The sequence below is a fragment of the Homalodisca vitripennis genome, chromosome 4, assembly GCF_021130785.1.
Source record: "Homalodisca vitripennis isolate AUS2020 chromosome 4, UT_GWSS_2.1, whole genome shotgun sequence".
NCBI lineage: Eukaryota > Metazoa > Arthropoda > Insecta > Hemiptera > Cicadellidae > Homalodisca > Homalodisca vitripennis.
This window is the reverse complement of record NC_060210.1, coordinates 191,592,536-191,615,722: the sequence shown is the minus strand read 5'-3', so window position 1 is coordinate 191,615,722 and position 23,187 is coordinate 191,592,536. Positions and strand designations below refer to the sequence as shown.

Genomic DNA, 23,187 nt, shown 5'->3' with positions numbered 1-23,187 from the left:
CTGTATAATTATTCAAAATTCTATAAAATTTAAATGTAAACAAATGTTTCTGCCACTTTGGTGACCTTCAAATGGACAGCAGTTTAGGGTCTGTTAAATTTGGATTACATGTCGTAAATATCGTAAATATTTTCCAGAATTATTAAATATTTGGAGAAACTTTTCCAATGTTTTTTCACCCTTTAAACCTTTCTTGGACTTCTACAAATATTTCAAAACCAAAATTAGCCAAATCGATCCAGCCGTTTTCGAGTTTTAGTGAGAATAACAAACGTGATTACATGTTTACGTGTAAATGTGTATAATATTATTAAACACAACTTTCCCAATGCCGTTTAACCTTGAGCCAAGTTCCATGATTAATTGCAAAATATTCCTACAGTGTTCCATTGAAGGAGGAGCTCTTCTTATCGGAAATTAAATTATTTTTGTACGAGAGAATACACAATTTTTCAATAATTTTTAACCCTTGACGATGGCATATTTGATGTCGAAAAGCCTCGTGAAATAAATTTAAAAATTTTAGAGAATTTTGTATTTTCATTTTCATAACTTCCTACAATAGTTCCTATAATACTTCGTGGAACGATAAAAAATGTTTATCTTTGGTTTTTTTTTTTGTTTTTTTTTTTTGTTATTAAGAAATCTGTGTTAAAGGACTGCGACTATGAAATAAAAAAAACAACTAAAATCTGAATACTAATGCCTTAAGAAACAAGCACATATCAGATTTATATAAAAAAAAAAAAAAAAAAAAAAAAAAAAAAAAAACAGGAAAAAACTATATTACGAATGTTTTACTCTTAGTACAAAGTAAAAATTTTTATATATCTACAGTATTTTAAAGGTACCTTAAGATTCGTTCTATATTTTTATCCAAATAAGCCTTGCAACACGGGCGGTTACCAAATTATCGGTGCTTAGCCTTGCCAGTTAATAAAATTAATTATTTATTGATAATTATTAGTAATTCAGTCACTCACTATAATTCATCTAAAACATTTGCTAACCTATATATACAAGACGTAATATAAAAACTTTCTTTTTGGTAGACGTTAAATCGACAAGATGCGGAAAATACTAAGCCAAGTATCTACATCCTTGATTAAAAAGTTTTCAGTATCTGAATTAATATATATATCGAATCATGATTTTCTATGTTTTTAAATTTTTAAACGCCCTTCTTATTATTTGAATATCTTTTAGGTTGCGAGCGAGTTCCTAGGTAATGTTTTTGAAACCATATTTCTATTTTCAAAAGAACTGTGATCCAACAGTTTTAGTGTAACTGTAATGTTTTATTGGTAAAGTACTGCCATGCACTTATAAGATATTATAATTGATGAAAAATAATAAAAAAACTAAAATATATTACAGGAACCGCGTTAATCCTCTATGAATTTCGCAGACTGTTGGTCAAAAAGATTTCTCCAAGGCTTTGTGATTTTGATACAATACTGTAAGATTCCCGTTCCAGCGCAATCATGCAAACTCCTATTTAATTTTCTTCGACTTGTAGTTCTGTTTCATTTGCGGTCTGTTCCTTCAAAACTTCAAATGTTTGCAGATTAATTAAAATAATTTGAGACAGTATTTTCGCTTTGTACTAAAATTAGTACATCGACCCCAATTTTTTATTTCAAAATTCGTTACATTAATTCTTTTTAATTATTTTTGTTTTTCAGTACAGTAAATAATAGGCACATGAAGATTGCATTCCAATTTATTGTTATTAATTATTAATAATTTACGAATATTTTATTAAACTCACCCGGTTACCAATAACTGATCGGTTAAATACAGCTTCGAAATTTCATATGACAACATTTTTCAATTTCAGTGAATAATTATTGATTTTTTGGAAACAAAATAAACGGTTTTATAATCGTAATCGATACAGTTATTCGCCATTTTTCATGTATGCTAACATTGCGTACATACGTGCAAAATTATCGCCGTATAAATGGCAAATATGCCCTGATTCACTTCTCTGTGTCTGTAACAAAGATACGAATGAACGTAAAATATATAAAGCTCTCGTGTGTTCCTATTTGACAAAAGGGTGGAAAATGTGTTACATTACTTTCGCTACATTCAGTGAACGATGGTTCCTCTCTGAAATGTACAGAGCTCAGAATTGGAGTTCCCTGAGTGTGTCGAACAATTTTCCACTCAGCGTATACCGTTAAAGGTAAATTTTGTGCATAATTTTGTAACATAAAAGTATGAGTGAAACTCTTTCAATTCCTGCGGCTTTTATTCGTTGAACATCAGGAAGCTGATAATTTTGTAATATTGTTTAAAATTTAACTAATTTTTTGTTCGGATGTGTGATAAAGTCATTAACCTAAAACAAACTAAAAATAATATTTTATTTCACATGAAAATCAGTTGCATATTCTACGTGTTGTTAAAGTTATATTGGATATTTTTATAGTTACTAGCAATTGTACATAATTATTACTAGTTTCGGTCACATTTACAAAATATTTAAATTTTCCAAATTATATTCGAGTGTTTTAACACTGATAACTGAAAAGGAGGGATTTAAGTTCCAGATTATTTCACCCAGCCTTGAGAGGATTAGCTGGAATGATAGTTTTGAATGTTTGAATGACTACTATATCAGTTCCCATACACTTGAAAATGGAGTAATTTTCTGTAATTCTTTAATAATTTTTCACAAGATTTGTTGAAATATTAAAAAAAGTTTATCAATCAATAAAAAGGAATATACATTCTTAATGCATACCACTTAATATTAGATAAAAAATAATAAAAAATGTTTTGCAATAGTTTATTTGGCAGTATTACTAAACAGATTAGTTTGATTTTTTTTAATAGTTATTAGATAAAGTAAAATAATTTTTAACTTTTTTCCTTTGTTTTGCATACGGAATTCGCTTAGTTTAAGACTCTGCTTCTCAAATGAAAACGTAGTCCAATGCAACTAATATTTTTTCTGCGTATGTATGGGATTATGTAAGTATTAAAATGAGATTGAATGTGAAATTATTTTTGTGTATACTTGCATAATGAACAGGAAAATGTGTATTGATTGCGTTCATATTAAGTTTGTTATAAAACGAAAATATTAATAATGCTGATACTGCAGTTTCTGTATTTTAATTGTGACTGAGAAGTTTAATGTAATTTCAGCCACCTCGGAGAGTGGCCAGAATTATTTTAGTAACCTGAACCCATACAAAAGTATTGTATTTAGCTTATACTAATTAGTGCACCTAATCACGCGACTGGATATGTGATTAGGTTTTTCCAAAGAATTTACCGATGCAATGTATGTACTTATATTTATATATTGGAATAAATAATTGTTCTCATTCCAACGATTTCTTTTTGTGTAAAAATTGATTAATCAAGCACCTATTTACAAATTAGTCTTGAATTTCATCATCAGTCAGAACAAAGACGTCGGAGGTCATGCTGAAAGATTCCGGAAGAGCATCTGCCGCGAGTTAGGCTAAGTTCCGACGTCTCAATGTTGGTAGCCCTGCGTGCAAACATAACTTTAAGTGCTCTTCTACTCGGGGTTGGTAGCAAACTGGCAGAAGCGTCTAAAGGCGAGGTGGAGAAGGCTCTAACTCTAACCTCATGTCGCGGGCGGTGGTCAGGCGTCGCGACGTAACATGCCGGGTCGGTGTCACGAGCGTCACGACGCGTGTCACAGCACTCTCACACTCGACCGTACGATACCGTGGCGGCACACACACTGACGCCCGTCTGCGCGCGTCACTGTCAGTACGCTAGGGGAGGGGAGGGGTGGACTTGCGCGCCCAGTCTCCGATACCAGTAGTGGAACATTGGGTGGACGTGCAGAATGGAACGATTCCATGATCTTGGAACATTACCTCGACATCATTATTGTGTCACAGTTTGTGTTTTAGGTTATGCGACACAAATTTAGTATTTTCCTACGTGATAATTTTTTAGAACAGAAAGTTCTATAAAAGCAATTTTGACGATGTCCAGGTCAATGAGTTCCATAAAACAGCAAGTGAAATTATAAAGATAATTATTACCCCAAAAAATTACTACCGTGTATATCCAAAGTCCTCACCCTACCCCCCAAATATTCATTGTAAATTGTGATCTTTTAGGTTTTACGATAAGCTAATGAATTTTTGCTACACAAACATCAAAGGGTTTGGAAAGATTTTTGGAATAAAAACACAAAGTGCAAAATACACAAGCGAAACACACATTTAGTAGGTACGAGATAACATTTTTCTTTCATAACAGAAAATACTACAAAACGAATTTGGAGGACGTCCAGACCAATGAGTTCCATAAAACAGCAAGTGAAAGAAAAAATATTAGAAAGATAATTTTCACTCCAAAAATTACCATTTACAAAGTGTCAATCCTACTCCATAAATATTCATTGTTAAATTATGATCTGTTACGATTTACGAAAAGCTAATGAATTTGTGCTACAACAATCATTAAAGGGTTTGGAAACTTTAATGGAATAAAAACACAAAGTGCAAAAAACACAAGCGAAACACAAATTTAGTTGGTAGGAGATAACATTTTTCGTTCAAAACAGAAAAAATTCTAAAACCAAATCGGACGACGTCCAGTCAATGAGTTCCAAACTTTACTACAACTAAGAAAGTATCTATCTTACTCCGAAAATATTCAATGTAAATTATGATCTATTAGGATTTACGATAAGCTAATATATTTGTGCAACAACAATAATTAAAGAATTTGGTCAATTTTATACCACTAAGAACACAAAGTGCAAAAAACCAAAGCGAAACACAAATTTAGTAGGTACGAGATAACATTTTTCTTTCAGAACACAAAATAATATAAAACCAATTTGGAGGATGTCCAGGTCAATGAGTTCCACAAAACGGCAAGTGAAAGAAAAAATAATTATAAAGATAATTTTCACCTATAAAATTACTATCATTTAGAAAGTGTCTATACTGCTCCGCAAATATTCATTGTAAATTGTGATCTTTTAGGATTTATGATAAGTTTATGAATCTGTGCTACAAAAATCATTAAAGAGTTTTTGGCAAATTTTATGGAATAACACCACAAAGTGCAAAAAATACCTATCACTCGAAGGACTGGTCTATGTACACGATATTTCGAGAACGAACTAACCTATGGGTTTGAAATTGTATCTATATGGACAACATCGAGTTCGATGACGGTGCATGTCATTTCAGCAGTTTGGCAGACAGTTACCAAACATTTTGACATTCATGTTATGAATAAACACGACGGCAACGAGAAAATCGCAGAATGAAAAATTTGTAAACAAACTGAGTACAATTGTTTAAAAATTAACATAAGACACAGTAACAAGTAATTACTAAATATCAGAACGAAATGAGCTAGAGAAGAAAGAAATTTTGCATGCATCTTCTGAGAAGTCCGTTATGCGACACGTGGTGGAATTGTTAAAAGCATAAACACGGACTCAAAATTAAAATATTTTTTAAATCCAAATACGTTTGGTAGGTCTAGTGGACAACCCCGCTGTGGCTAGTAGTAAATAATAGTAAAAGTCGCATCAAGAAAGAATTTTGGAGGGTGCGTTTAAAAATCCAGTTTAACATTCACAACTGACATTTATAGCCTATTATTGGAAACGTGTTAAATAAAAAGGCAGCGGCAAATACGTCCTAAGTATTTTTAATAGGAACTTGTCGAAAGACAGGAAATCGTTAGGGAAACGGACGAATAAAACAGCACCCGCTTTGTAAAGTTTTAATTAAAACGCATCATGGAAGGTGTATTTATCACGAAGGGTCAGATGTGGCCGCGATAAGTTTGCCCCACGCCAGACGTGTACATTCAGATTGTACACGATACTGTCTGAGGTATACTGTATCAGCTGCGTGTTGGCTTCACCTCAATTTCTGATAGCCTTCTAGTGTACACAATGTCACAGAGTTCGCAGTTCATGTTTATCTGTTCGTTCAATAGGCTATCTGTTTCATCAATATCTGTTCCATCAGTATCTGTTTCATTAATATCTGTTGCATCACTATCTGTTACATCACTATCTGTTTCAATCAATACATGTTTCATCGATATATGTTTCAATCAATATATTATGTTCATCATTACCTGTTTCATCAGTATCCGTTTCATCAATATCTGTTGCATCACTATCTGTTACATCACTATCTGTTTCAATCAATACATGTTTCATCGATATATGTTTCAATCAATATATTATGTTCATCATTACCTGTTTTCATCAGTATCCGTTTCATCAATATCTGTTGCATCACTATCTGTTACATCACTATCTGTTTCAATCAATACATGTTTCATCGATATCTGTTTCAATCAATATATTATGTTCATCATTACCTGTTTCATCAGTATCCGTTTCATCAATATCTGTTGCATCACTATCTGTTTCAATCAATACATGTTTCATCGATATCTGTTTCAATCAATATATTATGTTCATCATTACCTGTTTCATCAGTATCCGTTTCATCAATATATGTTTCATCAGTATCTGTTTCGTCAATATCTGTTGCATTACTATCTGTTACATCACTATCTGTTTCAATCAATACGTGTTTCATCGATATATATTTCATCAATATCTGTTTCAATCAATATATGTTCATCATTATCTGTTTCATCAATATCTGTTGCATCACTATCTGTTTCAATCAATACATGTTTCATCGATATCTGTTTCAATCAATATATTATGTTCATCATTACCTGTTTCATCAGTATCCGTTTCATCAATATATGTTTCATCAGTATCTGTTTCGCCAATATCTGTTGCATCACTATCTGTTACATCACTATCTGTTTCAATCAATACGTGTTTCATCGATATATATATTTCATCAATATCTGTTTCAATCAATATATGTTCATCATTATCTGTTTCATCAATATCTGTTTCATCAATATCTGTTGCATCACTATCTGTTACATCACTATCTAATTCAATCAATACATGTTTCATCGATATATATTTCATCAATATATGTTTCAATCAATATGTGTTCATCATTATCTGTTTCATTAATATCCGTTTCATCAATATATGTTTCACCGATATCCGTTTCATCAATGTCCATTTCATCAATATCTGTTCCATCACTATCTGTTTTATCAATATCAGCTATTCATGAAACCGCAACAATACATTAAAATCGATTTATTCCAGTGATGTTAATGGTTTCAGCCTTATTGTCATGTGATTGTAACATATTATCTCTATCGATTTGTGTAGTAATAATACATAACCTGTGTGAAAATGTAATGTTTTTAAAGTAATGTTTATGTTAATTGTGTACCTAAATAAATGTTCATTTTCAAATTGACATATATAAAACTTGCACATTACACTTTAGAAAAAAGTACAGGAGCAAAATTGTGTTGTGTTTGCCCACTAAAAAGTAAAACAATTACTTCAACAGATGGGTTTTATAGCATCAAAAAAGAGCTCTTGCATATATTATATTTGTTTCTGGCATGAATTATGTTTTAATAAAGCTCATAAGACTAGAATCTGAGTCCGGACCCCCCTCACAAATTTTTATTTTATTTCAATTAATTCATAAGTAAACGATTATTATTATTTAAATAATTCGGTATTACTGACATGTACTGCTGAAAGATCGTTCTCAACAAAGAAACGTGTCAAGCACTTTTTAATGAAGAAAATGGGGCATTACTCTCTGTCCACTACGGGAAAATGTCAGTTGTCCACCTCCCAACATTTTCCTGGCTACGTTCGTGGTATGGTGGGAAGAATTAATTCAATGCGAATGTTGAGTTTAACACCTCGGATTTAAGAACACCTCTTCATATAGATTACACTGAATGGCTGGTTAAATCAGAAGTACCTATTTTCTAGCCTGGGTGTCACCGATGTTGAAAAAATACAAAGAGTTCGTGTTTGGACACTTGTTGGATTTTTTAGACGGACGTGGACTCCAGATTCCAGGAGTCAAGTTCAATTCTTAGATTTTAGACGCTGCACTAAGTGGAAGGGGACATGGAGCTAAACTCGACATTCGCATAGCATACATGGTACTATGTTCGCCATTTAAAAGATTTTTGGATACTATAACTTTTCATTTTATAAAATAGCGGATTCGAGCACAAAGATGAAATTATAGGAGGAGAAATGGTGATTCAAAAAAATGGTCAATATACTGTGGTTATATAGTAAAAGTAAATATGAAAAGAAAGACACACACACTTTATACGTACTCTCAAAATTGGGTGACTCGTAGAGTATTGCATTTCACAATCTTGGCGCCATTTTCATACCAAGACATTTTTCGATATAGCCAGTTTTTTGCTCACATACAATTTAAAATCTCAAGAGTAAAACTCCTTACCCTTAAATTTTGGCAATCCTAATCCATGAAATCATCTTAAAACTTTTTATATTTAAGACATTAAGAGTTGTATTTTCATTCACAATCGATTTATGACTCCTTATAAAAACAATAACGATAACTTTAAGGATATATTGCAAAGGATTGAGCTATAAAACTTAAAATTTGTTCGTCTTTTATTGATACATACGATCGATGATGGTGCACGTCCGTCTATGAGATGTCCTTGTATGTATTTATCCATTCCAAAAGCAGTAGAGTGGAATTAAAAGATGTTACACAATAAAAATAACAACTTGTATTGAAACTACACGCAATGAAATTGTAATATTTTACAGCCATGAATTCGTAGCTTGGAACCAATTTGAATGGAAACTTATTGGCAAAATCCTAAATTTGCCATTTCGGTGCAATGGCACACAGTCCGTGCCGTATCTGTGTCGGTGGCGATTACATGATCGATTATCATATATATGTGATTACCATACATGATTCATGAGCCGAGCCCTGCAACCATGCGCCACAATGTGCTTTAAATGCACTCATTGTGCACATTGAGCTTTTACTGTGTTTAAAGCACATAATTGACCTTAAAATGTATTTCAAATACATAAAAAGCATAAATTTTTGGTTACTTTATGAAGTTTTCTATCCAAATTATTTAAATTACAAAAATATAAGGATTTAGACACCAATAATATCTTAAGGTAATGTACATAGGCATAAATTGTACAATCGCACAATTGTTTACTTGTGACAGAAGACACTCATTAAAGTACAGGGCAATACCCAAACCATTAACAAACCCATTAAGTACACACGAGCCATTAAAGTAACCCGTAATGGCGGAACCCAGTTTATAATGTTATGTACACGAGAAAAACAAGAATTTACTCCCTATTTTTATACCAGCAAAACCATATTAAAATGAAGTACTCTTTTACGACATCACAGTATACTGTCTTCCATTTCCTGAATAAATGACATCTCATTTAATTTCCTTTCCAGACGAATACTTCATTTTGGTTTTCATTCCCTAATTGGTTTCAAGCGTAGATCCAAGATGGCGGATTTCAAGATGGCCGCTGTTGTTGCCATAGCTCGTAAAAGTTGCGTTCCCCCTTGCAGACGCCATTATTGTTCTTTTCTCCATTCGACTTTTGTATGAGAGTATCCATACTTATGCCTAACCATGCCGGTTAGAATTTAACAGGTTATTATTTCCTACAAATAATATATCGTATGTCTTAAAGCAGATTGAAAATGTTATTCCTGAGAATGAGTTGTGCCTTCAATATGTTGTGCCATATAACCCCTTTCTTATTTGGAAAATTCCACACAAATTCAACATGGCGGATTTAAGATGGCTGCTGGTGTTGCTCGTGGAGGTTGTGATCCCCCTACAGACGGCATTATTCTTTACACCGTTCGCCTTTTGAAGGCAGTACCCAAGTAATGCCTCATTTTGTATAAATTGTCAAAATTAGAGATCCACGTCAAAAATATTAGAGTATCTTCCAAAATCTATTATTATTGTATATATCAAATGGTAAAATGGCACAGCGTTGGTGGTCGCCAGTCCTAGTACTTTACGCAACAGTAAATGTTACTAAAAAACTAGACGATGTATTGATCGCTGTAAGATAACAGTATAAAAACGATTCTATTGTTACTAACCTATTTATAAATTGACGTATATCGTCATGGTACGATATACAATAGGCTATACGGATTGAGCTGTGAAAATAAAATTTATAAAATATTTTTTGTTGTTTCCAGTGCGAATCGACTGTCTGAAAGTGTAATAAAGATTTACATCAAAGAGATTCATATACTGCTATAAAAATTTAGTTAATTACATTACAAATTTTATCTTTTTTATTTTGAATAAAAAGGTTCTTTTGTGGGCATATTGAATATCTGATCAGCGGCAAAAACTACTTAGAAAAGTTTTCCCCTAGTAAGCCGCAGCCAAAACTTTATTATTGGAACAAACTTACCCTTCGACGTGGATTTATAACTTCTCTGTATTTTGTAAACTCCATCTTTTAGCCTCTTAATTTACTTTTATAAAAATAATAATGTTTTACAAAATGTCTAAGACACGGACTTTAGCTAAAGATCTGTCTACCGAACGTTCTGATTAAGAAAAGTCAAGTGTCGTAACATTCCTCTATGCACACAATATACATCTTGGTTTAAATGACAATACTTGGCAGGAGTATTCCCGACCATGTGTATCTAAAAGGCTTCGCCGAGGCTACATGCAAAATTTCAATTCTACAGCTAAAGGTAAGTAGATAACAATATGGTGGTCCTAGCGCACTTTTAGAAGCCGACAGTAAATAAATGTAAATTACTGTCCAAAGGACCATAAATAACAAAAATTCTCTTTGCCACACTTTTAAACCAGAAAAATATGACACTTAAAAATTACAAATTGCATATTTTTTATTAATGTAAATTACTATTCAAAGGAACATGAATAATTCAACAAAACCTCTGTTAAACTTTTAAACAGACCAAAAACACGAATAAAATACTGTTCAAAGGACCATAAATAATCCAGAAAAAATATGACACTTAAAAATTAATGACAAATCTGTCATCGCTAAAGAATTACGGAAAATTCTCGTGAAATCCATGAAAAATCTGCTACAGTCAATAAAAAAAAATCACAAAAATCTCTAAAAATCAATTTAAAATCTGATACAGGCAATTAAGAAATTTGTAACAAGAAAAATTACAAAAGACTTTCAAAAACAATGAAAAATCTCTCACAGTCAATAAAGAAAAATTTTACAAGAATATAAAAAAAATTATACAGTCTTCCACAAGAAATATATTACTCTAATGTTGTCTCCGACAGTAATATTAACTTAACCGTAGAAAATTACACTCATTATGCCCTTCTTAAGAGATTCTGAAAGAACCTTACTGGAAAAAGGATATGTGCTTGTTGAAACGGAAGATAAGTAATGTTTTTTGTTAAACACCAAGGAAATCAATAATCTTAGCAAAAGTATTCAGAGATCAAAGAAATAAAATTTGTGTAAAAACTATGCTGACGAGTTAAACTTGTAATAACCAATAAATAGCCGTTTTCATCCTTGCCACCAGGGTTTTCTCCAGCTAGACCCAATGTTGACATAGGTCGACGTTGGGTTGTTGGCTGTCGTCATCAAATGTGTATGACGTGCATGTGCCATAGCGTGTGTGTTAATTTGTTAGTTTTAGGATATTCGTGTCCCAGGTGATTGTGTTTGTGTATTTGACATGTATGTTATTCCCTGGTTTCGTACACGTCCCAGCTTTATGTGTGCAGCGTGCATGTGTTCTTCTTCCTGTTTGTAGACTATGATATCAAAGCCGACTATGAAAAGGTCCTTAAATTCCTATACTAGAACGAAAATTTGCAATCAATTTTTCATGTATTTTAATAAATAACTTTTTTTAGTTTAGTATTTGATACAGTAATAACGTTGTCATATTCGTCATACATTTTTTAAAATTTGTATCTCACAAAATACTATTTAATTATATGAATTCAGCTCATCATATTGGAACATTAAATTTATTTTAAAAATTGACTTACATTTTATTTCTAACAAAGACATCTATTTGCCCTCACTCCAACTGATCTGATTAAATTTAGATTTTCTAATAAAAATATAATGTTTTAGATTAAAGCTATGATTTTATTTTCAGTGATAATATGAGCATACTTAGACTTGACGTTGTTTTTGAAGGTTTGTGAAGTTCTAATATTAAATTACAGTGAATTATAATAGACTATGATACAGACCCAAAAGCAAGCGCTAGTCTTAATGAATCTTCTGTAATTTAATTATAGGTCTGGGTTACCTCAGTCGTAATTACCTGCATAACAACTTTCTTATTCACAGTTTAATGCATTTTATTTCAAATACTGATGGACCTGGTTTTTCTTTTTTGATACACAACAAAGAAACAAACACTTTTGTGTGTACTGTTTACGCATACTTCAACATCATTAGACTTCAGGGTTACTGTTCAGGATTCCTTATTTTCTTGCAAAAATTGACAGTAGATTGAAAAAGGTTATATTTTAGAAATAGAATTTACGATGGTTGTTTTATGCACTGAACGTAGATTCTAAAGTCCATTTTCCATTATAGATAGTTGGCACCTATACTTAAACAAACATTTAGGATTCCTTTTCAAAGACTGAGATTCTTGTATTCCCACGTTTGTACGATAAATCTTGATAGAAAGGCCCCAGAGACATGAAACATGGTACATAGGTCCCTCTTGTTTCAAGGAAAAACCCTCGAGATCTTTTGGTAAAAAGGTCAAAGAGCAATCCTTGTATACAAGTGACAGGGCTTCTTAAAACCATCGGTCGTTGACTGTCTGCACGTTTGTACGATAAATCTTGATAGAAAGGCCCCAGAGACATAAAACACGGTACATAGGTCCCTATTTGTCCAAGGAAAAACCCTCGAGATCTTTTGGTAAAAAGGTCAAAGAGCAATCCTTGTATACAAGTGACAGGGCTTCTTAAAACCATCGGTCGTTGACTGTCTGCACGTTTTTACGATAAATCTTGATAGAAAGGCCCCAGAGACATGGTACATAGGTTCCTCTTTGTCCAAGGAAAAACCCTCGAGATCTTTTAGTAAAAAGGAAAAAGAGCAATCCTTGTATACAAGTGACAGGGCTTCTTAAAACCATCGGTCGTTGACTGTCTGCACGTTTTTACAATACATCTTGATAGAAAGGCCCCAGAGACATGAAACACGGTACATAGGTCCCTATTTGTTCAAGGAAAAACCCTCGAGATCTTTTAGTAAAAAGGTCAAAGAGCAATCCTTGTATACAAGTGACAGGGCTTCTTAAAACCATCGGTCGTTGACTGTCTGCACGTTTTTACGATAAATCTTGATAGAAAGGCCCCAGAGACATGGTACATAGGTTCCTCTTTGTCCAAGGAAAAACCCTCGAGATCTTTTAGTAAAAAAGGACAAAGAGCAATCCTTGTATACAAGTGACAGGCCTCTTAACACCATCGGTCGTTGACTGTCTGCACGTTTGTACGACAAATCTTGATAGAAAGGTCTCAGAGACATGAAACTTGGTACATATGTTCCTCTTGGTCCAAGGAAAAACCCTCGCCTCGAGATCTTTTGGTAAAAAGGGTCAAAGGGCAGTCTCTGTATACAAGTGACAGTACTTCTTAAAATCATGTCTTTGACTGTCTGCCCGTTTGTGCGATAACTCTTGATAGAAAGGCTCCAGAGACATGGTACATAGGTTCCTCTTTGTCCAAGGAAAAACCCTCGAGACCTTTTGGTAAAAAGGGTCAAAGGGCAGTCTCTGTATACAAGTGACAGTACTTCTTAAAATCATTGGTCGTTGACTGTCTGCTCGTTTGTACGACAAATCTTGATAGAAAGGTCTCAGAGACATGAAACTTGGTACATATGTTCCTCTTGGTCCAAGGAAAAACCCTCGCCTCGAGATCTTTTGGTAAAAAGGGTCAAAGGGCAGTCTCTGTATACAAGTGACAGTACTTCTTAAAATCATTGGTCGTTGACTGTCTGCACGTTTGTACGACAAATCTTTATAGAAAGGTCTCAGAGACATGAAACTTGGTACATATGTTCCTCTTGGTCCAAGGAAAAACCCTCGCCTCGAGATCTTTTGGTAAAAAGGGTCAAAGGGCAGTCTCTGTATACAAGTGACAGTACTTCTTAAAATCATGTCTTTGACTGTCTGCCCGTTTGTGCAATAACTCTTGATAGAAAGGCCCCAGAGACATGGTACATATGTTCCTCTTTGTCCAAGGAAAAACCCTCGAGATCTTTTGGTAAAAAGGGTCAAAGGGCAGTCTCTGTATACAAGTGACAGTACTTCTTAAAATCATGTCTTTGACTGTCTGCCCGTTTGTGCGATAACTCTTGATAGAAAGGCCCCAGAGACATGGTACATAGGTTCCTCTTGGTCCAAGGAAAAACCCTCGAGATCTTTTGGTAAAAAGGGCCAAAGGGCAGTCCCTGAATACAAGTGTCAGGGCTTTCTTAAAATCATCGGTTTTTGCGTTGAACGTCCGCCTGTGCAAGAATTGTTAACAGAAAGGTCCGAAAATTTAAGACATGAAAATTAATATGTAGGTTCCTTTTGATTCCCTGTTGATTTTGGAGTCTAAAGGTAACAAGTTAGCCTGTCTGTCTATTTGAAGGTATGTGCATAACCTTTTCTTTACATTCTCTCACGTTCTTCAACACTCCATTGCATTGGTTATTATAAAAGTAAATTTTACTTGAAAAAATGTTTTTCATCGTTAGAACCTTTTTACATTATTTTTGCAAAGTTTCCTTTGATGTATCTACAGCTTGTTTAGCGGAAAATACTTTAGTTAAAACTAAAAAGTACTATATATACTATTTCTAGCGTTTGTACGTCACCCGGCTAGTCTAAATCTCTACGTTTATGAGTTTCAGAACTTTAATTCTCTCACCTTAAGGTAAAGAACTGGGATACAGGTAGAGCAGTATTCACTGTACTAGTAAAACAAAATCTTCGCCTGATGTCTTGAGGGTTATTATAAAATAATTGGATCAACGCATCGAAATAATGTAATGCTGCGAGCAGAACACTTCACAAGAAATAAAGTAAACAAAAACGAAACACTTTGAAACAGGCTGTCAAAGAAACTTTATTGCTAAGGCAAACTTTTGTAGCAACGTTCCACTGCTGACAAAAGACTGAACAATTATTTTGGAATTATAACTAACTGTGCCTTCTTTTGTGGTATTAGTTATTGTGCTTTCATGAATAAAACGGGAACAGGAACTAATTTACCAAGAGCAGAAAATTGACCAGGAAAACACTGTTATGGAATAAAGATAAGAACTAATTAATAACTATAAATGCGATATAATAGAACAACCACCGACACAAAGTAAAATAAATGGCTTAAACGGCCTTTTAACACTGTACATTAACCTTTCAACCTAATTCAAAAATATAAAACTATTCCTTTTTTTGATAACTGTAACTTTACAAAACTATTAAATTTTATATGAATAGGATGTATTTCGACTGTAAAATTAAGAATTGATCAATCGATACAAAACTATATTGCTTAAATTAAACATATTTAAAAAATGTAATGTAATACAAGTACATTTATGAACATATATTTAAACAAGAATTCATTCAAAGTTACATTTTCCTCTTTATAATAAATAAATTATGAATAATTAATTTAATTTTAATTAGGATAACTAGCAGGATAAAGGATCAAACTAATTTGTAACAGTAATGTAAATAATGTCTTATTTTACCGAGAAAATTTAGGGCTAAGGAGCCCTTTCTAACACTTAACCTGGAGATCAACGGCTTAAAGGTAACTTCCGAACCACCACCAATGGCCGGGCAGGCGGGCTGCTTGCAAGGACAGGATCGCTCAGCGGTAACCCATCCAAGCAGCAGCCACTTTCGACGTTGATTCAGTCATCAAACGATAACCACTACACTGGGTACATAGAACTATATTACGCCATTTTTAAGTCGTGAAATTGGTTTCCAGCCTTTCCCTGACGACAGAGAAAACAGAAAATATCATTTTTGGCTACTCTACAAGGAATCGTAGATACTTAAACTGGGAAATTATTTAAAACGCGTAACTAGGCCGCAATAGTTATAGCTGATAATAAAATTTTTTTTTTCACATTATGAACGTTAGTAACGTTTCTTTTTAATTATGTATGATTTTTAAAGTATAATAGGTAATGAAATATAATTTAAGAAAATTAAGAGGTTTTTAATTAAACTTTTCTTATAAATAAAAAGACATCATTGTCTTGACTAATATTTTATGTACGTGGTGTAAAAGATGCAATCTTTATTTGCACGGTTTTATTTGAGCCGTTATTTTATGATCCTATATTAGGCTTCAAGTAATGGACGTTCCTCGTAAAATGATAAATATGTTTTTTTTAATTTAAAGCTTAAAATTTATATTCAGTCCACTTAAACTAAATAGCCAAAAGTTTGTTTTAAAAATAAAAAAATAAATTAATGAAAACGATAATTGATTGTACGGCTACCACCCTAGCAACCTTTGAGTATTCTTGTCCTCAAATTATGATGAGTCTTGTCTGTTATAACCGGAGAAACTATAACGTCACAGGTGACTGCTAGCGTCATCCTTCATCTCAGATGACGTCATTTGTCCAGCTGGTTGCCGCTCTCACACCAGTGACGTTCCATTTGTTCCCGGAACCGATTTCCCAAGATTACATTTGGCTCATATACCACAGAGGAAATTATTTGATAGCGTAAAAAGAATTTATGTGTAATGCTGTTATTTAAAATCGTTATTCTGTGTCATATTTTTTGCTGGGTGCAATGTTGCTTGATCTATAAATTGAATAGTTAATTTTAACACTTGAGAGGCTGGATAAATATTATTTATGTCTTATGTTCTCCTATAGACTTGAAATTTTGAAAAAGTATATATATATATAAATGAATGTTTACCTTTATGTCCTTTATAGACTCAAAAACTATTTGAGCGATCATTAAGAAAATTTTAATGTATTTTCCACATAGAAGGTTTTTATGCTATGCCCATTGATGTAACTGACCACCAGGCGGCACTAAAAATATAAAAGGTATCAAAGCGCCTGCACATTCTAAACTGCAATTACGAAACGGCTACGTATATTAAATAGCCAAACACTATTTGAAGGCGCTAAGTTTTGATGTATGTTTGCCTTTAAAAGAAATTTTCGGTTGAATTCAGAGTTTTAGACCACTTTAAAATAAAGTACATGTACGTGTACAATGGCTATAAACATACATTTTTGACAGATTTTTTTGATCGCGGCAACAAGGAAAACTCTACATCGTCGTTGGAAATATAATGCACTTTAACCAGAGGTTCTCATACGGACAAAGCTTACGAAAAGCGTGCGAATCCACGGGAAACAGCTAGTTTCCAAATAACATTACTGAGTCCGATAAAGGTGCATGTCACTCTATGGGATTTGGCTGAGCGTTAGCAAATATTTTTACATTTTGTCTTATGGCCATGCATGATGGCAGTTTGTATGCAAATTGTGTAGGAAAATTTTATATTTAAACATGTGACAGTTTTATTCATATATTAAAACGAGAAAATATAGAATGGAAAGTAAATTTTAAAAGCCGGTGACAAGATTTGATTTCAGCGCTTTTGCGTGGTAGCACCTTTTCTAGGTTACTGGAACTTGTTACCCATTATTTGAACACTGCTATGAAACCTAACTTAATAAACAAAACATTACTGTAATATGTAGCAGCTTATCTTGGTAAATATTTCGTCTGCAGAGTTTAAATTTCCCATTAAACTTTATTTCTATATAGACCAGAAAGAGTCCTATCATTGACTCAGGAGTTGGTGGAAATCCAACTCAGTAGGATGAAAAATTGTATTTGTATTTTGTTTGCTGGGGGATGTTAAAATTTCTTTTCTATATAATTTGTATCTATTTTTCGGCCCGCTGGACATACTGGGAATAAAATTACACTTGAAACTTTGCGTGCATCCTCAGCGAAGCCTGTTACACTTAACATGGTGTGGCGGATATTTCCAGTTTATGGATGTATCGGAAACATTTTCTATATTATTTCGGTATCCATACTTGTATTCCCCATCAATACAATGATTGAGGAAAGTTAATCAAACCCGTCTTAAATTGAAGAAGATAAATATTGAGTACTGTAGACTCAGTTAGTGATTCTGAAACACTATTTCCTATCAGACAGTTAAGCGAGAGGAAAGATCTCGGAGTAAAGTCAACACCGTCCAGCTGACGGATTCAGTTTTAATTGCTTCTTCAGAAGTTTATCGCATTAAAACTTAGCAAATCTTCCCAAGGCCGCCGTCTTAGCTCTGTGGGTTTCAGCTTGATTGTACAAAGACTGTTGAAGTAAACTACTTTTGTTCAGTCATGATGAAGTAAATTAAACAAGTGTTTCCCAACGTAAGGATCTCAAAAAATGTAATTTGTTAAAGCAGTACTACTGTATTATCATTGAGAAAAATGGTTAGTTTTGTAATAATTTTGGTATAAACTTAAAATATTTTTCATCGTGGGTTTTACATCTCACAAACGGGATATTTAAAATTAGATATTACTAAAGTGTCACATGAATGTGTATGCATATGTACCATGAATGTCTATATGTGATTTTATTAGTATATGGATGTGTTCTTAAGTAATTACACGTGTTTCTAAAAATTCGTTATTTTCTAGATTAAAAAGTTTTATTAATGTGTTTACAACATTTTAAAATTCACATTTAACTGTGGAAAAAGCAGTTAAGCGAGTTTAGAAAAGACGGACAGACTACTTATTTACTAAATAGTTGTGACAAAAATCTTTAATAATGTGCCCATTTTAAATCAAATGTTTTACTGTACCGATTTTTCTCTTTTTCAATCGTTTTAATAATCTTTTCTTTAACTAATTTATTTTGTCGCAGTTTTCACATATAATTTCACACATTTCTTTTACTTTATCCTTTATGTACTGCATGTTTCTATCTTTAATGTGGTCATTTCTGTTGTTACATAGGTTTATCCGACATATATTATTTTATGAGTTATTTTCATTTTATGTCACAAAGAATTGTTCTATATCAAATTATTTGGAGGATATCCTCTTTTTGGATGAAGTCCACTCATAGCATTCCTTGGAATACACCTTGACTTGGAATAATCACATTGACCATGTGCGCGCCAAACTGTCCTCAGGAATACACTTCTTGAGATCCTTGGCCCAATATTGCCCTAGGCAGGTACTGATTACTACATATTATGAGTTGATTTACCACTTTCTTACGGGGTGATGTTATGCCTGTGCAAGCAGTCATTTCCTGAGAGTGTTCAGATTGAAAAAAGGCGATTCGCGTTATCGCTAAGTTTGACTTCAGAGAGGCGTTCAGTACAACATTCAAAAAGTTGCAACTGTTTAATCTGACCAACAAAAAGTTTGGAAACAACTTTATTCTGTATGTCTAAATGTGCCTTAGTCTGTGGCCAGGACATACACGGGTAGACAAGAGAGAGAGAGACAACTACTGGCTGACACAGAAAGGTAGTGTGTGAGCACTTACCTTCGCAGGCAGGTGTTCAATTCTTTAACATTACCTGAATTTATAAAAAAATACCCATACACTCAAGGTAACAAAAATTCGCCTGAAACGTTTCCTAGTGAGTAACACATTTTAGAGCGTTGACGAGTTTCTGGCATTTAACTGGAAGATCATCGAATTCGATGACTGACTCCAGCATCGGAAGTGGTTTGCAAATTGGCGATGGACAAAATAAACTTTACTGTATGAATTTGATGTAAGTTGAATTGTGGTGAGAATATTATGGTAAAAATGTATTTAAGTTGCAACGAGCAAATAAATGATTGGATTTTTATTTATTTGGTTCTCCCTTTTTTATCATATTTCAGTTTCTCATTGATGATGTAAAATACAACAGCATACGGAAGGCTGATGGTTGTAACTGTATTATTTCATAGCATTAACACTCCACCCAACTAATATTCTGATTCTAGTTGTTATTTATTATAGACGAACGATACAATTTAATATCAATGTTTCATTGTTGCCTTTGATTATACTGATTAGTAACTCGCACACAAACCCAATAAATTACTGACAATGCAATCGAATTAATTCATTTAATTCTGTATAATACACATCCGTTAATTTTAATTAATACATTCATATTAATTACATGAACAATATATTGATTACATGTAGATGTGCTGATACTCTGCAGTTTATTGTAATTAATACATTCCATCACTAACATGCGCTGCTGAGTGAGCTGCAAGGTAAGTCCAGAACAATCTATTGATAACATGTAGATGTGCTGATACTCAGCAGTTTATCTTAGTTAATACATTCCATCACTAACATGCGCAGCTAAGTGAGCAGCAAGGTAAGTCCAGAACAATCTATTGATAACATGTAGATGTGCTGATACTCTGCAGTTTATTGTAATTAATACATTCCATCACTAACATGCGCAGCTAAGTGAGCTGCAAGGTAAGTCCAGAACAATCTATTGATAACATGTAGATGTGCTGATACTCTGCAGTTTATTGTAATTAATACATTCCATCACTAACATGCGCAGCTAAGTGAGCGGCAAGGTAAGCTCAGAACAATCTATTGATTACATGTAGATGTGCTGATACTCTGCAGTTTATTGTAATTAATACATTCCATCACTAACATGCGCTGCTAAGTGAGCTGCAAGGTAAACTCAGAACAATCTATTGATTACATGTAGATGTGCTGATACTCTGCAGTTTATTGTAATTAATACATTCCATCACTAACATGCGCAGCTAAGTGAGCTGCAAGGTAAGTCCAGAACAATCTATTGATTACATGTAGATGTGCTGATACTCTGCAGTTTATTGTAATTAATACATTCCATCACTAACATGCGCAGCTAAGTGAGCAGCAAGGTAAGTCCAGAACAATCTATTGATTACATGTAGATGTGCTGATACTCTGCAGTTTATTGTAATTAATACATTCCATCACTAACATGCGCTGCTGAGTGAGCGGCAAGGTAAGTCCAGAACAATCTATTGATTACATGTAGATGTGCTGATACTCTGCAGTTTATTGTAATTAATACATTCCATCACTAACATGCGCTGCTGAGTGAGCAGGCAAGGTAAGTCCAGAACAATCTATTGATTACATGTAGATGTGCTGATACTCTGCAGTTTATTGTAATTAATACATTCCATCACTAACATGCGCAGCTAAGTGAGCTGCAAGGTAAGTCCAGAACAATCTATTGATAACATGTAGATGTGCTGATACTCTGCAGTTTATTGTAATTAATACATTCCATCACTAACATGCGCAGCTAAGTGAGCTGCAAGGTAAGTCCAGAACAATCTATTGATAACATGTAGATGTGCTGATACTCTGCAGTTTATTGTAATTAATACATTCCATCACTAACATGCGCAGCTAAGTGAGCTGCAAGGTAAGTCCAGAACAATCTATTGATAACATGTAGATGTGCTGATACTCTGCAGTTTATTGTAATTAATACATTCCATCACTAACATGCGCAGCTAAGTGAGCTGCAAGGTAAGTCCAGAACAATCTATTGATAACATGTAGATGTGCTGATACTCTGCAGTTTATTGTAATTAATACATTCCATCACTAACATGCGCAGCTAAGTGAGCTGCAAGGTAAGTCCAGAACAATCTATTGATAACATGTAGATGTGCTGATACTCTGCAGTTTATTGTAATTAATACATTCCATCACTAACATGCGCAGCTAAGTGAGCTGCAAGGTAAGTCCAGAACAATCTATTGATAACATGTAGATGTGCTGATACTCTGCAGTTTATTGTAATTAATACATTCCATCACTAACATGCGCAGCTAAGTGAGCTGCAAGGTAAGTCCAGAACAATCTATTGATAACATGTAGATGTGCTGATACTCTGCAGTTTATTGTAATTAATACATTCCATCACTAACATGCGCAGCTAAGTGAGCTGCAAGGTAAGTCCAGAACAATCTATTGATAACATGTAGATGTGCTGATACTCTGCAGTTTATCTTAATTAATACATTCCATCACTAACATGCGCAGCTGAGTGAGCGGCAAGGTAAGTCCAGAACAATCTATTGATTACATGTAGATGTGCTGCTACTCTGCAGTTTATCTTAATTAATACATTCCATCACTAACATGCGCAGCTGAGTGAGCGGCAAGGTAAGTCCAGAACAATCTATTGATTACATGTAGATGTGCTGCTACTCTGCAGTTTATCTTAATTAATACATTCCATCACTAACATGCGCAGCTGAGTGAGCGGCAAGGTAAGTCCAGAACAATCTATTGATTACATGTAGATGTGCTGATACTCTGCAGTTTATTGTAATTAATACATTCCATCACTAACATGCGCAGCTGAGTGAGCGGCAAGGTAAGTCCAGAACAATCTATTGATTACATGTAGATGTGCTGCTACTCTGCAGTTTATTGTAATTAATACATTCCATCACTAACATGCGCAGCTGAAGTGAGCTGCAAGGTAAGTCCAGAACAATCTATTGATAACATGTAGATGTGCTGATACTCTGCAGTTTATTGTAATTAATACATTCCATCACTAACATGCGCAGCTGAGTGAGCTGCAAGGTAAGTCCAGAACAATCTATTGATAACATGTAGATGTGCTGATACTCTGCAGTTTATTGTAATTAATACATTCCATCACTAACATGCGCAGCTGAGTGAGCGGCAAGGTAAGTCCAGAACAATCTATTGATAACATGTAGATGTGCTGCTACTCTGCAGTTTATCTTAATTAATACATTCCATCACTAACATGCGCAGCTGAGTGAGCTGCAAGGTAAGTCCAGAACAATCTATTGATAACATGTAGATGTGCTGATACTCTGCAGTTTATTGTAATTAATACATTCCATCACTAACATGCGCAGCTGAGTGAGCTGCAAGGTAAGTCCAGAACAATCTATTGATAACATGTAGATGTGCTGACTACTCTGCAGTTTATTGTAATTAATACATTCCATCACTAACATGCGCAGCTGAGTGAGCTGCAAGGTAAGTCCAGAACAATCTATTGATAACATGTAGATGTGCTGATACTCTGCAGTTTATTTTAATTAATACATTCCATCACTAACATGCGCAGCTGAGTGAGCTGCAAGGTAAGTCCAGAACAATCTATTGATAACATGTAGATGTGCTGATA

At 33.8% G+C, this 23,187-nt stretch overlaps 1 protein-coding gene across 5 annotated transcripts in view; it reads right to left on the bottom strand.

Annotated features, from left to right (window-relative positions):
• The window catches only part of LOC124360830 (pleckstrin homology domain-containing family G member 5), a 346,877-nt gene that overhangs the window by 121,181 nt on the left and 202,509 nt on the right, over positions 1-23,187 (bottom strand). For 2 of the 5 annotated variants that reach the window (XM_046814771.1, XM_046814772.1), the window contains exon 1: positions 3,610-3,746. The exons of the other annotated variants lie outside the window; for them this stretch is intronic. The gene's annotated coding sequence lies outside the window, so the exon portion shown is untranslated. Of the gene's footprint in view, positions 1-3,609; positions 3,747-23,187 lie in introns of those variants that run through there. 5 annotated transcript variants of the gene reach the window in all.